This window comes from Saccopteryx leptura, chromosome 3, assembly GCF_036850995.1.
Source record: "Saccopteryx leptura isolate mSacLep1 chromosome 3, mSacLep1_pri_phased_curated, whole genome shotgun sequence".
Lineage (NCBI taxonomy): Eukaryota > Metazoa > Chordata > Mammalia > Chiroptera > Emballonuridae > Saccopteryx > Saccopteryx leptura.
Genome location: NC_089505.1, coordinates 166,867,912 through 166,890,080, shown reverse-complemented (window position 1 = coordinate 166,890,080; position 22,169 = coordinate 166,867,912).

Sequence of the window (22,169 nt, the reverse complement as noted above, 5' to 3'; positions counted from 1 at the left end):
TATTTCACTTAGCATAATAATCTCCAGGTCCATCCATGCCATTGCAAAAGGTAAGATTTCCTTCTTTTTCACAGCTGTGTAGATTTCATTGTGTATATGTACCATAGCTTTGTAATCCACTCGTCCACTGACGAGTGGACACCTGGGCTGTTTCCAGATCTTGGCTATTGTAAACAATGTGGCAATAAACTTGGGGGTGCATTACTCCTTTTGAAACAATGCTATGGTGTTCTTGGGATATATTCCTAAAAGTGAGATGGCTGAGTCAAAAGGCTGTTCCATTTTTAATTTTTGGAGAAAACGCCATACTGTTTTCCATAGTGGTTGCACAAGTCTGCATTCACACCAGCAGTGCAGGAGAGTTCCCTTTTCTCCACACCCTTGTCAGCACTAATTGTGTGCTGATTTTTTTTTTTTTTTCATTTTTTTTCTGAAGCTGGAAACGGGGAGAGACAGTCAGACAGACTCCCGCATGCGCCCGACCGGGATCCACCCGGCACGCCCACCATGGGGCGACGCTCTGCCCACCAGGGGGCGATGCTCTGCCCATCCTGGGCGTCGCCATATTGCGACCAGAGCCACTCTAGCGCCTGGGGCAGAGGCCACAGAGCCATCCCCAGCGCCCGGGCCATCTTTGCTCCAATGGAGCCTTGGCTGCGGGAGGGGAAGAGAGAGACAGAGAGGAAAGTGCGGCGGAGGGGTGGAGAAGCAAATGGGCGCTTCTCCTGTGTGCCCTGGCCGGGAATCGAAGTGTGCTGATTTTTTAATGAGCACCATTCTGACAGGTGTGAGGTGATATCTCATTGTGGTTTTAATTTGCATTTCTCTAATGACTAGTGATGTTGAACATTTTTTCATCTGCCTATTGGTCATCTGTATGTTCTCTTTGGAGAAGTGTCTATTCATTTCCTTTGCCCTTTGTGTGCGTGTGTGCGAGACAGAGACAGAGAGAGAGGCAGAGAGAGGGACAGATAGAGACAGACAGGCAGGAAGAGATGAAGATGAGAAACATCAATTTTTTGTTGCGGCTCCTTAGTCTCCTTAGTTGTTCATTGATTGCTTTCTCATATGTACCTTGACTGGGGGGGCTACAGCAGAGCAAGTGACCCCTTGCTCAAGCCAGCAATATTGGGCTCAAGCCAGCGACCATGAGGTTATGTCTATGATCCCACGCTCAAGCCAGTGACCCCGTGCTCAAGTTGGTAATCCCCCGATCAGATCGGCAACTTCAGGGCTTAGAACTTGGGTCCTCCACATCCAGGTCTGATGCTCTATCCACTGTGACACCGCCTGGTCAGGCCCTTTGCCCATTTTTTAATTGGATTGTTTACCTTCCTGGTGTTGAATTTTAGAAGTTCTTTATAAATTTTGGTATTAACCCATTATCAAATGTATTAGCAAATATGTTCTCCCATTGTGTAGGTTGTCTTTTTATTTTGTTCATGGTGTCTTTTGCTGTGCACAAGCTTTTTAGTTTGATATAGTCCCATTTGTTTATTTTGTCCTTTATTTCACTTGCCTGTGGAGATAAGTCGGCAAAAACATTGCTACAAGAGGCCCTGGCCGGTTGGCTCAGCGGTAGAGCGTCGGCCTGGTGTGCAGGGGACCCGGGTTCGATTCCTGGCCAGGGCACATAGGAGAAGCGCCCATCTGCTTCTCCACCCCCCCCCTTCCTCTCTGTCTCTCTCTTCCCCTCCCGCAGCCAAGGCTCCATTGGAGCAAAGATGGCCCAGGCGCTGGGGGTGGCTCTAGAGTGGCTCTGGTCGCGGCAGAGCGACGGCCAGGAGGGGCAAAGCATCGCCCCCTGGTGGGCAGAGCGTCACCCCTGGTGGGCGTGCCGGGTGGATCCCGGTAGGGCGCATGCGGGAGTCTGTCTGACTGTCTCTCCCCGTTTCCAGCTTCAGAAAAAAATAAAAAATAAAAAATATAGTCACTAGTCAGTGACTAAAAAAAAAAAAACATTGCTACAAGAGACATCGGAGAGTTGACTGCTCATGTTTTCTTCCAAGAGCTTTATGGTTTTGCGACTTACATTTAAGTATTTTATCCATTTTGAGTTTATTTTTGTGAATGGTATAAGTTGGTGGTCTAGTTTCATTTTTTTACAGGTAGCTGTCCAATTTTCCTAACACCATTTATTAAAGAGACTGTCTTTACTCCATTGTATGCTCTTATCTCCTTTGACAAATATCAATTGACCATAAAGGTGTGGGTTTATTTCTAGGTTCTCTGTTCTGTTCCATTGATCTGTATGCCTGTTCTTATGCCAGTACCAAGCTGTTTTGAGTACAATGACCTTGTAGTATAACTTGATATCAGGAAGTGTAGTACTTCCCTCTTTATTCTTCATTTTCAAGGTTGCTGAGGCTATTCACATTCTTTTTTGGTTCCATATAAATATTTGGAATATTTGTTCTATATCTTTGAAGTATGCCATTGGTATTTTAATAGAAATTGCACTGAATTTTTAGATTGCTTTGAGTAATATAGACATTTTAATGATGTTTATTCTTCCTATCCATGAACACGATATATACTTCTACTTGTTTGTATCTTCCTTGATTTCTTTTTCAGTCTTATAATTTTCTGAATACAAGTCTTTTACCTCCTTAATTAAATTTACTCCTAAGTCCTTTATTCTTTTTGTTGCAAATAGTGAAGGGGATTGTTTCCTTAATTTCTTTTTCAGAAAATTTATTGTTAGTGTATAAAACTGCCACTGATTTCTGAATATTAATTTTATATCCTGCCATATTGCTTAATTTACTTATCAGGTCTAGTAGTTTTAAGACTGAGACTTTAGGGTTTTCTATGTACAGTATCATGTCATCAGCAAATAATGATAGTTTTACTTCTTCTTTTCAATTTGGATGCCTTTTATTTCTTCTTCTTGTCTGATTGTTGTGGCTAGGACTTCCAGAACTATGTTGAATAAGAGTGGTGAAAAGGGGCACCCCTACCTTGTTCTTTTTTTTTTTTTTATAAATAAATTTTTATTAATTTTAATAGGGTGACATCAATAAATCAGGGTACATATATTCAAAGAAAACATGTCCAGGTTATCTTGTCATTCAATTCTGTTGCATACCCATCACCCAAAGTCAGATTGTCCTCCATCACCTTCTATCTAGTTTTCTTTGTGCCCCTCCCCTTCCCCCTCCCCCTCTCCCTCCTTCCCTCCCCCTACCCCCTGTAACCACCACTCTCTTGTCCATGTCTCTTAGTCTCGTCTTTATGTCCCACCAATGTATGGAATCCTGCAGTTCTTGTTTTTTTCTGATTTACTTATTTCAATCCGTATAATGTTATCAAGATTCCACCATTTTGTTGTAAGTGATCCGATGTCATCATTTCTTATGGCTGAATAGTATACCATGGTGTATATGTGCCACATCTTCTTTATCCAGTCTTCTATTTTTTTTTTTTTACAGTGATTAAAGCCTTTAAGCAAACTCTTGGCCAATACAGCAAGAATCCATAAAAGAGTAGTATCCTTAACATGTTCACCAAGTCCAAGTTGGTCCCACTACCTTGTTCTTGATCTCAAGGAGATCGCTTTTAATTTTTGCCCATTGAATATGATGTTGGCTGTCAGTTTGTCATAGATGGTTTTTATTATGTTGAAGTATATTCCCTGTATTCCCACTTTGCTGAGAGTTTTGATCATAAATGGGTGCTGAATTTTATCAAATGTTTTTCTTCATCTATTGATATAATCATGTGATTTTTTTATTCTTCCTTTGTTTATGTGATGAATCACATTTATTAATCTGCTAATATTGTGCTAGCCTTGCTTCCTCAGAATGAATCCCACTTGATCATGATGTATGATCTTTTTGATGTGTTGCTGGATTCGGTTTGCTAATATTTTATTGAGAATTTTAGCATCTATGTTCATCAGGGATATTAGCCTATAGTTTTCTTTCTTTGTAGTGTCTTTACCTGGTTTTGGAATGAGGATAATGCTTGCCTAATAAAAAGAGTTTGGAAGTCTTTCCTCCTCTTGAATTTTTTGATATAGCTTGAAAAGAATAGGTATTAGTTCTTCTTTGAATGTTTGGTAAAATTTGTCTGTGAAGCAATCCGGTCCCAGACTTTTGTTTTTTGGGAGTTTTTTGATAACTGTTTCAATTTCATTTGTTGTAATCGGTCTGTTAAGGTTTTCTGATTCTTCCAGATTGAGTTTTGGATGATTCTATGTTTCTAGGAATTTATCCATTTTGCCTAGGTTGTCCAATTTTGGGGCATATAAATCTTCATAATTTTTTTTTTACAATTTTTTGTATTTCTGTAGTGTCTGTTGTTACTTCTCCACTCTCATTTCTAATTCTATTTATTTGAGTCCTTTTTTTCTTGATGAGTTTGGTTAAAGGTTCATCAATCTTGTTTACCTTTTCAAGGAACCAGCTCTTGGTTTCATTGAACTTTTGTATTGTTTTTTAGCCTCTATGTTATTCATTTCTTCTCTGATCTCTATTATTTCTTTCCTTCTACTTCCTCTGGGCTTTATTTGTTGTTTTTTTTTTCTAGTTCTTTTAGATGCAGGGTTAAGTTGTTTATTTTAGCTTTTTTTTCCTTCTTAAGGTATGCCTATAGTGTTATGAACTTCCCTCTCAGACTGCTTTTGCTGTGTTGTGTCCCATAAATTTTGAGTTGTTGTACATTCATTTTCATTTGTTTCAAGGAAATATTTTATTTCTTCCTTGATCTCATTGTTAACCCATTCATTATTTAATAGGATGCTATTTAGCCTCCAAGTATTTTAATGTTTTTCAGTTTTTCTATTGTAGTTGATTTCTAGTTTCATGCCATTGTGATCAGAGAATATGCTTGATATGATTTCAATCTTCTTAAATTTATTGAGACTTGTTTTGTGTCCTAACATGTGGTCTGTCCTAGAGAATGTACCATGAGCAATTGAAAAGAATGTATATTCTCTGCTTTGGGGTGAAACGTTCTAAAGATATCATTTAAATCCAGTTGATCAACTGTGTCATTTAAGGCCACTGTTTCTTTGTTAATTTTCTGTCTGGAGGATCTGTCTATTGATGTTAGTGGGGCATTAAAATCCCCTACTATTTTTTTTATTATTAAATTTAATGCAGTGACATTGATAAATCAGGGTACATATGTTGAGAGAAAACATCTTCAGATTATTTTGACATTTGATTGTGCTTATACCCCTCCCCCAAAGTCAAATTGTCTTCTGTCACCTTCTATCTGGTTTTCTTTGTGCCCCTCCCCTCCCCCACCCCCTCTCTCCTTCCTCGCCCCCTCCCCCCTTCCCCCACCCCCGTTGCCATCACATTCTTGTTCATGTCTCTGAGTCTCATTTTTATGTCCCATCTATATATGGATTCATATAGTTCTTAGTTTTTTCTGATTTACTTATTTCACTCCGTATAATGTTATCAAGGTCCATCCATGTTATTGTAAATGATCCAATGTCATCATTTCTTATGGCTGAGTAGTATTCCATAGTATATATGTACCAAAGCTTTTTAATCCACTCGTCCTCTGACGGACACTTGGGCTATTTCCAGATCTTCGCTATTGTGAACAATGCTGCCACAAACATGCGGGTGCATTTCTCCTTTTCGAGCCGTTCTATGGTGTTCTTGGGGTATATTCCTAAAAGTGGGATAGCTGGGTCAAAAGGCAGTTCGATTTTCAGTTTTTTGAGGAATCTCCATACTGTTTTCCACAGTGGCTGCACCAGTCTGCATTCCCACCAGCAGTGCAGGAGGGTTCCCTTTTCTCCACATCCTCGCCAGCACTTATTCTGTGTTGTTTTGTTGAATAGCGCCATTCTGGCTGGTGTGAGATGATATCTCATTGTGGTTTTAATTTGCATTTCTCTAATGATTAGTAATGTTGAGCATTTTTTCATATGCCTATTGGCCATCTGTATGTCCTCTTTGGAGAAGTGTCTATTCATTTCTTTTTTTTTTTTTTTTTAATACTTTTTTTTTTTTTTTGCATTTTTCTGAAGCTGGAAACAGGGAAAGACAGTCAGACAGACTCCCGCATGCGCCCGACCGGGATCCACCCGGCACGCCCACCAGGGGCAATGCTCTGCCCACCAGAGGGCGATGTTCTGCCCATCCTGGGCGTCGCCATATTGCGACCAGAGCCACTCTAGCGCCTGAGGCAGAGGCCACAGAGCCATCCCCAGCGCCCGGGGCCATCTTTGCTCCAATGGAGCCTTGGCTGCGGGAGGGGAAGAGAGAGACAGAGAGGAAGGCACGGCGGAGGGGTGGAGAAGCAAATGGGCGCTTCTCCTGTGTGCCCTGGCCAGGAATTGAACCTGGGTCTTCCGCACGCTAGGCCGACGCTCTACTGCTGAGCCCACCGGCCAGGGCTATTCATTTCTTTTTAAAATCCCCTACTATTATAGTGTCAATCTCACCCTTTATGTTCATCAAAATCTGCTTTATATATTTAGGTGCTCCCATATTAGGCACATAAATATTTACAATGGTTATATCCTTCTGTTGGATTGCTCCCTTTGTCATTATGTAGTGACCTTCTTTATCCCTTGATAGCCTTTATTTTAAAGGCTATTTTGTTAGATATAAGTATTGCTACCCCAGCTTTTTTATTTGTTTGTTTGTTTTCATTTGCATGAAATACTTTTCTCCATCCCTTCACTTTCAGTCTATGTGTATCTTTTCTTCTGAGGTGGGTGTCTTAGAAACAGCATATGTATGAGTCCTGTTTTCTTATCCATGCAGCTACCCTATGTCTTTTGATTGGAGCATTTAATCCATTTACATTTAAGGTTGTTATTGATATGTACTTATTTACTGCTATTTTATTCTTTAAATCTACAATCCTCTTTTTCTAGATTTTGTTGTTGTTATTGAGCTTTTTACAGCATGTCCCTTAACATTTCTTGCTGTACTGGTTTGCTTGTAATGACTTCCTTGAGGTTTTGTTTTGTTTTTTATGTGGGAAGCTTTTTATTTCTTCTTCAATTCTAAACAATAGCCTTGCTGGATAAAGTAGTCTTGGTTGTAGGTTCTTGTTTTGCATCACTACAAGTATTTCTTGCCAATCCCTTCTGGCTTCAAGTGTTTCTGTTGAGAAGTCAGATGTCATTCTCATGGGGGCTCCTCTGTAGGTAATTAACTGTTTTTCTCTTGCAGCTTTTAGTATTCTTTCTTTGTCTCTTAACTTTGGCATTTTTATTGTGATGTGTCTTGGTGTAGGCCTCCTTGGGTTCCTCTCTAATGGGACTCTCTATGCTTCTTGAACTTGTGTGACTTTTTTCTTCGTTTTAGAGAAATTTTAGCTATGATTTCTTCAAACAGGTTCTCTATGCCTTGTTTGTTCTCTTCTTCTTCAGAAACCCCTATGATGCAGATGTTGTTTCTCTTCATGTTATCACAGAGGTCTCTTAGAACTTCCTCAGTCTTTGTGCCTCTTTTTGTTTTGCTGCTCTGCTTCTGTGCTTCTGTTTATCTTGTCTTCTAAATCACTGATTCAATCCTCTGCTTCATCCAGCCTGCTGTTGATTCCTTTAGTGCAGTCTTCATTTCTGATACTGTATTTGTTATTTCTGACTGGTTCTTTTTTATGATTTCAGTGTCCTTTTTGATGCTTGCTATCTCTTTTTTTAGGTTCTCATTATGACCATCTATTGTTGCTCTAATATCCTTGAGCACCCTAAAAGTCATTATTTTAAACTCTGCATCTGGTAGTTTGATTACTTCCATTTTATTTAGTTCATTTTCTGGGGGTTTCTCTTGCTAATTCATTTGGGTCATATTTCTTTCTCTTCTCATTTTGTCTGTGTATTAGGTAGCACTGTCTAACTCTAAAATTTTTATGGTGTTTTTATGAGGAAGATGGACTTGGTAGTATTGACCTCCAGGCCACCTTTTTTTCTTGCTTTAGGAATGCTTTTTGAGGCTACTATTTTCCCTCTTTTTGTACATGAGTATTGAATGCAGTTGGTCCTTTTGTGGGTACTGTTATTCCTTTGTGCTGGCTGGCTTTAAGGGTCAACCTTGATTATGTGTATTACACACTGTGTAATATCCATCTTGTTAGGTGTATTTATTCTCCACAGTGTCTGGTGCCTACTAGACTCTTCATTTGGGCATGCTACTTGTATAGCTAGCTGAATTTAGGTTTGGTACTATCTGCCACCTACTACCACTTGTGTTGGTTCTAGAGCTTCTTGAGTTGGCATCAGCCATTGTTTATAATCTGCTGTGGGCTTCTTGTCTGCATCTAGTGCAGTTTTTGCTGTTTGTGTCTGCATTTTCTGCACCTGGGTAGTGTGGGAGGTACCAACCTGTGTATAAGGATCAGCTTCCTTCTGCTTAGAGATGACAGCAGCTCCCTAAAAGCCCCAAGCTCCATAAGATTTGCCTCCACTTTTCAGCTGCTCCACCTCCTCTTGCAGTTGCCTCATCTTCCCACAGAGTCTTCTGTAGAAAGAATGTAGTGTGGGCTCAGACTGGCCTCACCCAACCAACCCCTCTACAGGTTGCAAGCTTGTTGGGTTAGGGAAGCTGAGGTTGTGAATACAACATTAGTGGGTCCCCTACTTCAGGGGTCTCTTGGTCAGGAGCTCAATATGGGGAATGTGGCCCCATTACATAGCCTAATCCCTCAGCCACTACTGAATACTCAAATTTTATTTCTCCCCAACAAGGTGAGCAGATGTTTCAGATTGAGTGGGGCTAACAGTCCCCTCTGTAGAAGTTCTTACAGCTGAGACCCTGGTCTCAGGGAGAAATACTGAGAGAGTTCTCTCCTAGGGCTGACTGTGGCCCTCAAGAAAGTGGCTAAGCCCATCAACCAGACCCAACAATAGGCTCAAACGGGACCCACACTTTAAATGTTTTGGTTTTTTTTTTTATTTATTTTTTATTTTTTATTTTTTTTGTATTTTTCTGAAACTGGAAACGGGGAGAGACAGTCAGACAGACTCCCGCATGCGCCCGACGGGGATCCACCCGGCACGCCCACCAGGGGCGACACTCTGCCCACCAGGGGGCAATGTTCTGCCCCTCCGGGGTGTCGCTCTGCCGTGACCAGAGCCACTCCAGCGCCTGGGGCAGAGGCCAAGGAGCCATCCCCAGCGCCCGGGCCATCTTTGCTCCAATGGAGCCTTGGCTGCGGGAAGGGAAGAGAGAGACAGAGAGGAAGGAGGGGGGGTGGAGAAGCAAATGGGCGCTTCTCCTATGTGCCCTGGCCAGGAATCGAACCCGGGTCCCCCGCACACCAGGCCGACGCTCTACCGCTGAGCCAACCGGCCAGGGCCACACTTTAAATGTTCATGCTCCAAGCCTCTCTCTCTTCCCCCTGTGGAATCTAGCCCAGCAGGGCAGGATATCCAGTATCCAGGTCTGCTGACTGTGAAACTCCACCCTATCTAATGCACATGAGCCACTGTACTGGTGCTGATCACAGAGAGTGAAACTCGCCTCAGTTGGGCCAGGTGTGCGGAGCCTTTCCTCTGGATACCCCACTAGCAAGGGTGTTAGGTCCTGAATTGATGCTCTCCACAGCTGGCCACTGGATATGCCAGCCCTGGGCCTCCCTGGCAGGAACCCGGTGCAGACCAGTGGGAGACACTGCCCGTGATTGGCCCTCAGCAATCATCTTGGAGGTACAAGCAATCCAGAGTTTGTGGCTGCTTCTTCTGGGCCCAGGTGCACATGGAAATACCAAGTTGCACACCTAGGCTGGCTTTTATCTACACTGGGCCTGGGTGAAAGTCTGCTTAAAAGGCCAAGGTTCCCTGAATCTTGCCTCCTGCAGCCTCTGTCTTCTGGCTGCTTATTGGGCTCAGCCACTGAAAAAAACCTCTGGTAGAGTCTAGAGCAGTGGTTCTCAACCTTTCTAATGCCGTGACCCCACAATACAGTTCCTCATGTTGCAGTGACCCCAAACCAAAAAATAATTTTGGTGGCTACTTCATAACTAATTTTGCTACAGTTATGATTTTGAATGTAAATACCTGATATGCACTATGTATTTTCCGATGGCTTTAGGCGACCCTGCCGGGGTCACGACCCACAGGTTGAGAACCGCTGGTCTAGAGCCTTCGGTAATTCAGGAATAAGGAAGGGAGATGAATGTGGCTCTGCCTTTCTGCCCCAGGTGTCAGTCTGTCCAGACTTTTTTCACAGACCTCAGTAGGGTGTGGCACCAGGTAGATGTGTCATCTGAGATGCAGAGGTTGGTCTTCCCAGACTCTGACAGTTTCTACTGAGTCTCCTGTCAGGTGGAAGCATCAGCCTTAGATTCGGGAGTGTGTGGGGGAAAGCTCCAACCTCAACACCAGAAAACTGAGTTACTGATATAACCCCCTGCTTCTTGGCTTTTTAACACAACACAGTCTCCATGACTGGGGCAGGAGAGACTCCTAAGGGTAAAGCAGTTGCTTTTTCCCAGGCTGATGCCACTCAAGAAAGATGGCAACTGCACTATTGGGGAATGACTCAGCACAGGGATTCTGGTGACTGGCACCCACAGCGTCTCTCCCTTGGCTTCCAACTTCACACTGTCCTCAAGCAACACTAGTCCTTTCAGCTCTCCCCTGCTGGAACCCTAGGTAAGTGTCTGTGAATAAGATTTTCTGCACTGGCCCTTTAAGGTGGAGCCTGCATCTCTGAGAGCTCTGTCTCTTTCTCACAAACAGAAGCCCTGGCTCTTTTCACCTCCAAATGCTGTGTGGGCACCACTTCTAGGTTCTGGAGCTCTAAGCTGGGGCTCCGGGCCTGGGGTTGAGGACCCACACCTCTCAGGGCAACCCTTCCCACAGTGAAAGTCCCTCCAGGCCTCTGCCACTACTCGCTCCTGGGAGAGGACAGCCCTTTCCATGTCTCCACCTTTCCTACCAGTCTCGGTATGGCTTCTTCTGTGATTCTCGGTTATAGACTCCTCTTCTTCTTGTCCAAAGTTGGTTTTTCAAGATGATTGTTCTTAAATTAAATTGTAATCTAGTTTGGTCCTGGGAGTTGGTAATTGGAACGTCTGCCTACTCCACTGCCTTCTTGGACTCCTCCAATATATGTTTTATATTGTATACTCTTTTTTATGGCTTGTGAGCATGTCACAGTCTCAGCCTTAGGTAGGACATAATTATCCTTGTATTGTGAGAGGAACTTTGGCGTATAAGCTATTTAATATTTTGGGAGCAATTTGTAGGTACTCAGCTGAGTCACCAAGTCTGCTTAATGATGCTGAACATGAAAGTCTGGATTGTCTATTTCCAAGCTGTTATCCAAGCTGGCTAAATGTTTCTTATTACCTCTGGCCTGAAGTCCAAGAGTAACTAGAGTTTGGGGTCCAACCAGTATAACTACAGTCAGCTGCCCCAGGGTTTCTTCCAGTATTGTTGACATTTTGGGCCAGATAATTATTTGTTATAAGGGTTGTCCTGTGCATGGTTGGATTCCTAGCAGCATCCATGGTCTCTACACACTAGGTGCCCACAACATCACCCCTTTCCCCAACCAGCTGTAATATCTGAAACTATCTCCAGATACTGCCAAGGACCCCTGAGGAGCAAAACTGCCCCCACTTGAGAACCTCTGACATAGACCCCTGAGCTACTTGTTCATTATCCTCCAGGCCAGAGATGTCCCTTAACTCCTTTTCCCTCCAGATCCCACAGTCTGTCCTGTCTTCTTTCACTGAGACTTAGCTTTCACTCTTTGTTCCTTATTTGTCTGGCAGTTGCTGGTCTCCTGGTTGCCTGAGCTCCTTGATCTCATTTCCTGCTGACCTTGGGATACCCTCATTGTTTTCCTGTTTCTGCCCATGAACTTCTGGGCCAACGAAAATAATACATACTCCAAAATTTGCCACATTTATTCAATAAACTTTTATTACTATATATTCTGCTCTGGTGACATGCTAGGATATACTAGAGTTTTTAAGATTTATTAGTTAGAATAATATTCAGTTGTGCCCTAGCCAGATGGCTCTGTTGGTTAGAGCTTCCTCCCCAAGCACAAAGATTGCCAGTTGGATCCCTGGTCAGGGCATACACAGGAATATATATACATTCTTTACTCTGTGTCTGTCTCTGTCTCCCTTCCTCTCTTGCTACAATTAATTAAAAAAAAATTTTTTTTAAAGAATTATGTTCAGTTGCAAGTGATATTGTCTTGAACAAGATGGAAGTTTTTGTCACATACTAGTCCAGAATGGGAGCCCTGGCCAGATAGCTCAGTTGATTAGAGTACCATTCTGAAGCATGGAGGTTGCTGGTTCGATCCTTGGTCAGGGCACATACAGGAATAAATTGATGTTCCTGTCTCCCTCTCTCCTCTCTCTCTCTTAAAAAAGATAAATAAATAAAAGTCCAGAGTGAGGCAGGCCAGAACTAGAGTGGCGATTTTGCTCCATGCCGTTGCTCTGCCAGGCCGGCTCTCTCTCTTCTAAGATCACTTCATGGTTTGAGGTAGGTGCTCACCTCTAGTTACCAGATTCACCAACCAACCAGCAGGAAGAGGGAAGACTAGAGAGGAAAGCTAAATTAAGGAGGGCTTCTGGAAGCTGTTATTATCACACTTATGCTTACATATCATTTGCCTGAATTTAGTTACCAGGCCACACCTATCGATAAGGCAAAATGAGGAAATGTAGTTTTTATCCTGAGTGGCCGTGGGGCCCACCTTAAAACCGAGGGATGTATTATCATGAATATTGGAAGGAACTGGAAGCCTCTGCTGCATGGGAAGTGTAAGCACACTTGATACACACCTGCCCTCAGGATGCTTCCTGCCAGCAGCAGGACTGGTTGTATACACAACTGCCTCTAGTTTCACTAGGCTAAAATAACTTTGTAACTAAAAGGAAAAGTCTGATTACAATGTGGATAAAATGACAAGGACCATAAACTAAATACTAAGTAACCAAATGTAGAAAAGAATATGTTTATATCTGTGCTATTGGGACTTTCTATAATTCTTTAGACCAGCGGTTCTCAACCTGTGGGTCGCAACCCCAGCAGGGTCGCCTAAAGCCATTGGAAAATACATAATGCATATCAGGTATTTACATTCCAAATCATAACTGTAGCAAAATTACAGTTATGAAGTAGCCACCAAAATTATTTTTTGGTTTGGGGTCACCGCAACATGAGGAACTGTATTGCAGGGTCACGGCATTAGAAAGGTTGAGAACCACTGGCTTAGACCTTGACATTTTTATACTATAAATTTGAACAAATTTCTTTTACCAAACAAATTTGAGTTTGGTTATTGGAAAAGTTTACATCTTAGGAAATAGCTACAGGAAACTCAACTATCAGTATTTGAAATATTGGAAATAATAATTATGACTCACTTGTTGGTTCCTGTTTTTTTCTTTTTTCTTTTTGTCATCTAGTAGTGGGTATCAAATTAACCACTGCTTTATTTTTAGTGATGTGCTCTGTCACTCAGCACACATTCCCTGGCCGATTGCACTGGCTCAAATATGAAAAAGATCTGCAGTGTCAATAGGGTTGCCAAGTCTTTGTCAAAGATCACCTCCAATTGATCATTTGTTTCTTGGTACAAATTAGCATGCCATCTTCCAGTGCCAAAAGACACAGTGATCAAAGAGAGCTGGAACTGAGGCAGCCCTTACTCCTCCAAGTTTCCACATTTCTATAGCTCTTTGCCCTAGAGAACTCTAGTCCAAACAGTGCTCCTCTCATGGCCTCCTGGACCGTTGGCCAATCTCAAAGCCTTCCCATATATTATAGAGCCTGTAAGAGGGAGAAGAGTTTAGTTCCACATTCTCTGAGTAGGAAGCAAGCAGCCTAAATACAGATCAACAAATTTGCTTTGACTTTCTTTAGGAAACATACATGGAAAAGAGTCAAGAGAAACTTGTCCTCAGTTTGTTACTTTCATAAAAACAAAGCCTGGTATCCTCCAATTCTGATCCCAGTTTCTGGAATTGTTTGGGCAATAGAATCTTAGAGGTGAAGAAGAAAATGGGTGCTCTTGAAGCTTGATCCATGGATAAGACAGAGGAGGTGGCCCATGGGATGCAGCAACTGGTAATTAGATAGCTTTTTTATTTTATTTTATGTAAAAGTTTTAAAATTTATTTGTTGATTTTAGAGAGAAAAGGAAGAGAGAGAGACAGAAATGTTTATCTGTTCCTGTATGTGCCCTGACCGGGGACTGAACCCACAACCTTTGCATATCAGGATGATGTTCTAACCAACCAAACTATCCAACCACGGCATGAGAAAGCTTTTAAAAAATGGCTTGACGAAGCAGATCTGGGGTGAGGAAGGGCTGAAAGTGGAAGCTGCAGCTAGACCATTTTTCACCCTCGCTGGAAAGCTCGGTTGGGTAGAGCATCGTCCCAAAGCACAGACATTGCCAGTTCAATCCCCAGTCAGGGCACATGCATGAGCAGATCAATGTTCCTCTCTCTCTCTCTCTCTCTCTCTTCCTTCCTCTCTCACTAAAATCAATAAATGAAAATGTAAAAAAAAGAAAGAAAATGCAAAGGGCAGTCTTTTTTACACACATAAGACAATGTCTCTAGTCACTAAGGTGACCAGCTATTTTACAATGAAAAGGAGGACAAAAATAAATCGAAGAAAACAATATCGTAAATAAAAGAAACATTTTATTCATTGCAACGATAATACACTATAATATGATAAATGCATAATAAAAACATTTTGTAATATTTTATATTGTAATTATGCTTACATGCCTATTTTTAATAATAATTGTAAACAAAAAGCACTCATTTAGATACAAATACGTCACATCACACACAATGGATCGACTCTGCATTGATCGAATATGGACATTTACAGATTAGTCTTCCAATATCAAAAGGGAGGACATGTAGGAGGACACTTTTCAAGGGAAGATGGAACTTACAAAAGAAGGACTGCCCTCCCTAAAGGAGGATGATTGGTCCTCTTACTGGTCACCCCCACACACCTGCATAGCAATCACCATCAGTAGTGTCAGCTTCCAGCAGGAAGAAGGATGGAATCCTTTCATATCTTTGCATATATGTGTCACACACACATACAAGTCCATTTCTGTGAGGAAAAAATATGTGTAAAGTGCAAAAGTGCATAGCACTGCCTGACACAGAGTAATAGGTGCTCAGTAAGTGAGAGCCATTGTCATTGTTATTGTTCAAGTGAAGGGGCACCACTAAACCTCTTTCTTCCGACCTGCAAATCCAACTCTGAGATCATGTGTGCAGATCAGAAAAATGCACTTGTTAGCCAGACCTGAGGCATTATCTCTCACCTTCTTGTAATACTTGTTGGCTGGTCCATTTTTACCAATCATCTTCCTTCTTTTTTCTTACTCTCAGATGCCTACAGCACTTTGATTATGCATGTAATATAGTTGTTATCATGCTGTGACTTATTTATGTGCTACTAATTCCAATGACAGTAAACTTTTCCAGAGTAAATATAACTTCCTCTCTATCTCAGCATTGTCTGACTGGATAAATTATATATCCATCCAATGGATATTATGCATAGATAAAAAGAAATGAGCTATCAACCCTGGCCAGGTAGCTGAGTTGGTTAAAATGTCATCCTAATATACCAAAGTTACAGGTTCAATCTCCAGTCAGGGCACATATGTATCAACTAATGAGCCCTGGCAGGATGACTTGGTTGCTTGGAGTGTTATCCTGTAGCACAGAGGTTGTTGATTCAATCCCTGGTCATGGCACATACAGAAACAGATCAATGTTCCTTTCTCTCTTTCTCTCTCCCTTTCTAGCTCTCTAAAATCAATTTAAAAATTAAATAAAATATCAATGAATGCATAAATAAGTGGTACAACAAATCGATGTTTCTCTCTTCCTGCTATTTCTCCTTTCTCTAAAATCAATAAATATCATTTAAAAAGAAAAGAAAAGAAATGAACTATCAAGCCATGAAAGGACATTTAGGAATCTTAAATACCTATTTCTAAGTAAAATGAGCCAGTCTGAAATGGTTACACACTGTATGACTTCAATCATATGACTTTCTGGAGGAGGCAAAGCTGTAGAGACAATAAAACAGTGGTTGCCAGGGTTTCAGGGTTGAGGGGTGGGGAGGTGAAGTACAATTGACATTTAGAAAGGTAAAACTATTCTGTATAATGCTTTTAACTATACATGACATCATGCATTTATCAAAACTTGTAGAACTGTACAACACAGAGAGTGAATCTTAATATATGAAAATTAGAATAAAATCATTTCAGAGGTCAGAGAATTCCAGAGAGAAATAGCAGACCACAACAAGAGAATCTAACTGTATTTAAAAATGTATAGCCTGACCAGACAGTGGCGCAGTAGATAGAGCATCAAACTGGGACGTGGAGGACCCAGGTTCAAAATCCCAAGGTCATTGGCTTGAGTGCGAGCTCATCCAGCTTGAGCACGGGCTCACCAGCTTGAGCACGGGGTCACTGGCTTGAGCATGGGATCATAAACATGACCCCATGGTCACTGGCTTGAGCCCAAAGGTCACTGGCTTGAAGCCCAAGGTCGCTGGCTTGAGCCCAAGGTTGCTGGCTTGAGCAAGGGATCACTTGCTCTGCTGTAGCCCCCAAGTCAAAGCACATATGAGAAAGCAATCAATGAACAACTAAGGTTCTGCTATGGAGAATTGATGCTTCTCATCTCTCTCCTTTCCTGTCTGTCCCTATCTGTTCCTCTCTCTGTCTCTCTCTCTGTTTCTGTCAATAAATAAATAAATAAAAATGTATAAAACAATATCACTGAAGGAGATAGAGGGGAAAAGTGTTGATCCTGAGCAAAACTGGAAATGAGTGGTATCTGTAAAACTGACATAGGGCAAAAGATATTGCTAGAACTCTAGTTCAGAAAGTTGTCTCTTGGAGGACTGGGTTAACAATTCCTTTTTTTCTTTCTTTTTTTCTTTTTAGCAGGAGAGACAGGAAGGGAGAGAGATGGGAAGCATATGGTTACATCTAGAAATATTTATAGGTGATGTATATATACTGCTCACAAAAATTAAGGGATATCTAGCGTGCGGAGGACCCGGGTTCGATTCCCGGCCAGGGCACATAGGAGAAGCGCCCATTTGCTTCTCCACCCCTCCGCCGCGCTTTCCTCTCTGTCTCTCTCTTCCCCTCCCGCAGCCAAGGCTCCATTGGAGCAAAGATGGCCCGGGCGCTGGGCATAGCTCTGTGGCCTCTGCCTCAGGCGCTAGAGTGGCTCTGGTCGCAATATGGCGATGCCCAGGATGGGCAGAGCATCGCCCCCTGGGGGGCAGAGCACCGCCCCTGGTGGGTGTGCCGGGTGGATCCCGGTCGGGCGCATGCGGGAGTCTGTCTGACTGTCTCTCCCTGTTTCCAGCTTCAGAAAAATGAAAAAGAAAAAAAAAAAAAAAAAATTAAGGGATATTTCAAAGTGATTATGAAGTAATAAAAAAAGAATCAATTGTCCTTTTTTATTAAGCAAGAACATCAGAAAAGTAAACAAGTCAAATAAAATTGTTCAATTATGCAAATGATGATAATATATGAGCAAAATAGCACTTCGTTGCCCTGGCTGGATAGCTTGGTTGGTTAGAGTATTGTCCCCAAGTGCAGAGGTTGCTGGTTTGATCCCCAGTCAGGGCACATTCAGAAACAGGTCAATGTTCCTCTCTCTCTCTCTCAAATCAATAAATAAAATTTTTTAAGTATTTTAAAAATAGCACTTTGCTTCTGTGATCTTCCTTCCTAAAACCCATAACCCCAATCTAATCAAGAGAGAAACATCAGATTCCAATTGAGGGACAGTCTACAAATATACTTGAACAGTATTCCTCAAAACTGTCAAAGTCTCATCAAAAACAAAGAAAAGTCTGAGAAACTGTCAGTCAAGAGGAGCCTAGAAAACACGAACATTAAGTATAATATGGCGTCCTGGATGAGATCCTAGAGCAGTAAAAGAACGTTTGGTAAAAACTAAGGAAATCTGAATGAACAATGAACTTTAGTTCATAATAACATATCAATATTTGTTTATAGGTTGTAACAAGTGTACCATTCTAATGTAAGATGGTAATGATAGGAAAAAATATGTGGGATATATGAAAATTCTATGTTTTATCTTCTCAGTTTTTCTATAAATCTAAAACTGTTTTAAAAAATAAAGTCACAAGAGGAGGGGAGGGGCACAAAGAAAACCAGATAGAAGGTGACGGAAGACAATTTGACTTTGAGTGAGGGGTATGCAACATAATCAAATGTCAAAATAATCTGGAGATGTTTTCTCTGAACATATGTACCCTGATTTATCAATGACATCCCATTAAAATTAATAAAATAAATAAATAAATAAAGTAACACTTGACCAAAGAAGATATTCAGATGGAAAATAAACATATAAAAATTTATTCACATCCTATATTATCAGGGAAATACAAATTAAAACAGAAATAATATAATAACATCACACCTATTAGAATGGCCAAAGTCCAGAACACTGACAACAGCAAATGCTGACAAGGATGTAGAATAACAAGAATTCTCATTCATTGCTGATGAGAATACAAAATGGTACAGCCACTTCAGAAGACAATTAGAGGTTTCTAACAAAACTATACATACGCATATGATCCAGCAATCACAGTTCTTGATATTCATCCAAAGGAGTTAAAAACTATGTCCACACAAAAACATGCACACAGATGTTTATAGCAGCTTTATTCATAATTGACAAACTTGGAAGCAACCACAATATCCTTCAGTAAGTGAATGGATAAACTATGGTACAGCCAGACAATGAAATATTATTTGGTGTTAGGAAGAAATGAACTATCTAGCCATGTAAAGATATGGAAGAACCTTAAATGCATATTACTAAACGAAAGAAGCCAACCTTACAAGGTTATATACTATATGATTCCAACTCTATGACATTCTGGTAAAGGCAAAACTATGGAGGCAATCAGAAGATCGGTGGTTTCAAGGGGCTGGGGAGTAAAGAGATGAGTAGGTGCAGCACAGTGGATTTTTAGGGCAGCAAACATACTCTGTATGATACCATAATGATGGATTCATGTCATTACACATTTGTCCAAACTCATAGAATGTACAACACCAAGAGTGAACTATACATAAACTACTACTACTACAGCTTTGAGGAATAATGGTGTGTCAAGAGGCTCATCAGTTGTAACAAATATTCTATCTGGTGAGGGCGGTTGAGTGTGGGAGAGGGCATGCGTGGTGAGGGACAGGAGTTATATGGGAAATCTCTGTACCTTCCCACCACTCTTGCTGTGACCTTAAAACTGCTCTAAAAGTCTTAATAAAATAAATACATAAGTAAATAGTCTATTTTTAAATCTCCTGATATATAATTATTTATTATTAAATAACCTTACACCCAGAGAAGATAAATATCAATAATTTTCCCAAGTTAGCAAAAATATAAAAAATATATAAACAGGTCCTGGCCAGTTGGTTCAGTGGATAGAGTATTGGCCTGGTATGTGGACATCCCGGGTTCAAAACCCGATCAGTGTACACAGGAGAAGCGAACATCTGCTTCTCTTCCCCTCCCTCTTCCCCTTCTCTCTCTCTTCCCCTCTTGCAGACAGTGGCTCCATTGGTTCCAGATGAAGTTGCTGGGTGGATCCCAGTTGGGACACATGCAGGAGTCTGTCTCTCTATCTCTCTTCCTTTCACTTAAAGATAAAATAAAATAAATAAAACAATGATAAAAATGATATTTATGATGATTTGTTCTAATTTAGCAAACATATGCTTACTATGTGAATGACACTATTCTAAGTGCTCTGTACTACTGGTTCTGTTAATCCTCATAGTAATGTCATGAAGAGGATACTATATTTATTCCCATTTACAGATAGGGAATTGAGACATGGAAGGATTAAGTGGCACTTGCCCAGGCTCAGCCAGTAAGTGGCAAAGCTGGTGTTCAGATTGAGGCAGTCTAGTTTAAGAGATTATGTGTTAACCACTGTACTATGTAGTCTCTATGATTCAAAGAAAACTTTGAATTGGAGTCTTCTTCATTGTCTTTGGCATTCAACTTGTTGCAGAACAGTAAGCGGAGGACAGTTCTATTATGACTGGCCACGAGGGGGCATTAAAACTCTTGCAAACCTGACAAATCACTAGTATTTTAAAGGAGTAAAAAAGGACAAAGTTTCTCATTTGTGTTGCTTTTAACCTGTTTCCATTTGCTAGTCCAAAAATAAACAGAAAATCATACAAAGAAGATTAGTACAGAGATGTGTAAGTCTCACAAAGTTTTCATTCTTTTTCTTTATTATCCATATCCTACAAATTTTTTATACTGTACAATTTAACACTTCATTGTATACTGTTTTGTTTTCAAGTTGTTTCATGTATTTGTCTTGTGCAAAAACCAAGATGCAAGTTCCTTATCAGTAGAGAACACAGCTTATATTGTATTTATATTTAAAAATCATATAGTATTGGCCCTGGCCGGTTGGCTCAGCGGTAGAGCGTCCGCCTGGCGTGCGGGGGACCCGGGTTCGATTCCTGGCCAGGGCACATAGGAGAAGCGCCCATTTGCTTCTCCACCCCCAACCCCCTCCTTCCTCTCTGTCTCTCTCTTCCCCTCCCGCAGCCAAGGCTCCATTGGAGCAAAGATGGCCCGGGCGCTGGGGATGGCTCCTTGGCCTCTGCCCCAGGCGCTGGAGTGGCTCTGGTCGCGGCAGAGCGACGCTCCGGAGGGGCAGAGCGTCGCCCCCTGGTGGGCAGAGCATTGCCCCTGGTGGGTGTGCTGGGTGGATCCCGGTCGGGCACATGTGGGAGTCTGTCTGACTGTCTCTCCCCGTTTCCAGCTTCAGGAAAATACAAAAAAAAAAAAAAAAATCATATAGTATCTAGCATAGTGTTAGGTACTTCATGAATACTTGCTAATCGGTTGAAGTGCATAAATACCTTAATTTACATAATAGATGTATTTTTGAGGTCAGCATAAGGTAACTTTAAATTTTAGTTGGGAAGTTAGATAGTTAAGGGAATCCAGTAGTGAATCCTTTTGAATTAAGTCAATAAACACTCTGTAATTTAGTGTCGTGTGAATGTCCATATTCTTATGTTGCTTGACTTAAAGCAGAAAGCACCTGGGTATCATTGGTTGAGAAAAGAAAACCATTTCTGTATCTTGTGCAAGGTTTTAAAAGCTTCATTTATATTCTACCCTTTTGCTTGCTGCAGTTGACTGCAACAAATTGGGTAACAAGAGAGGCTGAGTGGTCAAAGGTTCAAGATGCTGCACAGGGAGTAAATTTTGAATTCAATAAGAGGGAGGAGTGGCAGAAAAGCACTCACAGACACTCCCATCAGACTGTGACACACAGCGTTTGTGTTCTTTATCATAGTTAGATGCCACTAACATGGTAACAGTCTGTAAGGATATAGTTATTGTCCACAAAGTATTTAAATTTCCTTGATCCTCCCTGGTCATCCTAGACTCTCCATAAATTTAAAGGGAGGTAACATCATTGTGTTCCAATTTCAAAAAGGATGTTAAGGGACTAGTAGGAGACCTGATGGTTAACATACCTTTTTACTTCTCTGCAAAACTAACTTAGAGAAAACACTCAGATGTTGTTTTTTTCCTGATAAATAATTATAAACATTTGAAAAGGATAAGATTATTTAGATATTTCATTTTCTACAAAGGGACACTATGATCTATCATAGGTAAAGAGGTTTGGGGACCATTAGGTTGGGGTTTATGAGCTGTAAATTTGGTGCACTGAGAACAATTAAGCATTTAAATTAGACTGATGTGTAAATTTAACAGCTGGTAAGTGTTGTCAATTGCAAGCTACAGACCACATGCTTGGCAGAATCTGCATACAAACTGAAGAAAATTGATTGAATAGTGGGGAGTAGAATCTGGATTTGGTAATATGGAGCATAAATTCAGGTTGCACATACAGCTGGAGTATCTTTAATATCAATCTAGAAGTACAGCATCTCTTCTAGGAATGTGTGACTGGACAAAGAGTTGTTAGGCTATTTAAAATGTGCTGAAATGATGATTTAATTGCTCTCATAGTTAATAGCCTGGGATTGTTTCAAGAGAATCTGACCTTGAACATTGATGTCTATTTATCTTATAATAATTTTTGGGTGCTAAAAAGAGCGATTATAATAAAGACCTTGAAACTTCTATTTATACACATGGTATTTATA